At 40.1% G+C, this 1,523-nt stretch overlaps 1 protein-coding gene across 1 annotated transcript in view; it reads left to right on the top strand.

Annotated features, from left to right (window-relative positions):
* Nucleotides 1-1,523, top strand: part of si:dkey-16l2.16 (ras-related protein Rab-35) — an 11,578-nt gene continuing 10,055 nt past the window's right edge. The window contains exon 1 of the mRNA XM_032536451.1: nt 1-265. The gene's annotated coding sequence lies outside the window, so the exon portion shown is untranslated. The remainder of the gene's footprint in view (nt 266-1,523) is intronic.

The raw sequence follows: 1,523 nt of genomic DNA, 5'->3' as shown, positions 1-1,523 counted from the left end.
AGTTAAAACAAACTAGTTGTAGGTTTAGGTTGTTGCTAGGGCCTACGGGCCGTTTTGGTTTACAGCAGATTATGGTTTTTCCTACATGACCTGAATGCAGCATCAGATGATGAGAGTGGGTCATCAGCTGCAGACAGTCAGGTGTGGTCGGCGGGGAGATATTCCGACCGAAGCAGTGATCTAGCGGACTTCAACAGGACATAAACAACGTAAAACGCGGATCTGTAAAAATGACCGAGTGACAGAGCACACCTCAACAACCAAAGTAAGTTTCTTTTCATAAATGTCTAGTTTAAAGTTTCTCCGAGGAGTGAGAAGTTTTCTGACGTCTTGGTATCGGGAGTAGCTAACCTAAGTGGCAGGCCAGGGTCAGGCCCAGAGACCGTCACTCCAGACTGGACAAAAAGATTTTTCTTAGCTTCTTTTAAGGTTCTTAGCTTCTCAGCACATGTAATCCAACTCGAATCACTATTTTTATGTATTGCTATGGTGTCGTTACTACTTCAGTTGAAGTAGTCTTCGTGTAAAATGAATCCGCTGTTTCATACCGCTCATGCACTACTAACGACGTAACTTTACGTTAGTAACGTTAGTCAAATATAAGTAACAATTGAAGTAGTTCAACGTCCACACAAGCCCACATTTGTGTTTTTAATCTGTGCCGAATCGAAGAACGTGTTTTACGTTTTCCATGCAAGTAAATTATGAGTTTATCGTAGCATCATTCAATTCATTTTTCGAAAACGAAGACATTTTCGTGGGAAGTTTGGCGTAATGTTGTCTTCAACGTGTCCTACAAGATTGACCAGTGTCACACACGAACCTCGCTTTAACGGCTAAACTCCAACCGGATTACTAAACGTTAGTGTCATTGCAGCTGTTGTTTTTTACAACATGTAACGCTATCAATAGTGTCGACCTTCCGTTAAACCAGTGCTGCCTTGGCTGTCCTTCTGTGGCCACTGAATGATGTCGCGTGTTCGTTAGAATTTTACGCCAAACTACGTAAAAAATATATGGGGAAAAAAGCATCGGCTTGTCTATGGGCAAGAGCTTGCACCACATATGAATTAAGACTTTTATTCCCAAACGACTGTGTGTTATACTTAAATTCGTATTCTCTAGATTTAGAATGGTCCATTAAACTAAACTTTTAGTAAACAATTTGCTTTAAATTAGATAGCTACTTAACACAGAAGTACAAATGCAGCTTGGGGGGCTCAAACTAAGCCAAATTGAATGATGACTAAGACTTAACAATATTGTACAGTATTGTACAAGGTGTTAACCTGCGCTGATATAGGCCCTACAAATACTTATTAAACTATTATATAGGCTTCTTCTTAGTGAAAAGTCCCGTTATAAATAAAGCTAGAAAAAATGCGGCGACTAGTGTTTAGTAGTACCCATTTGTCATTTTTGAAAGACAGCTGCAGCCTTTCCTGTTTTCATGGAAAACTGGCTCAACGTTAGCTAGCAAAACTCCACTGTTTCACTTCCCTATTTTGCCAGTTATGGAAAGG

Source organism: Etheostoma spectabile, chromosome 15 (assembly GCF_008692095.1).
Source record: "Etheostoma spectabile isolate EspeVRDwgs_2016 chromosome 15, UIUC_Espe_1.0, whole genome shotgun sequence".
NCBI classification, from domain to species: Eukaryota; Metazoa; Chordata; class Actinopteri; order Perciformes; family Percidae; genus Etheostoma; species Etheostoma spectabile.
This window is presented reverse-complemented; position numbering and strand designations above follow the sequence as displayed.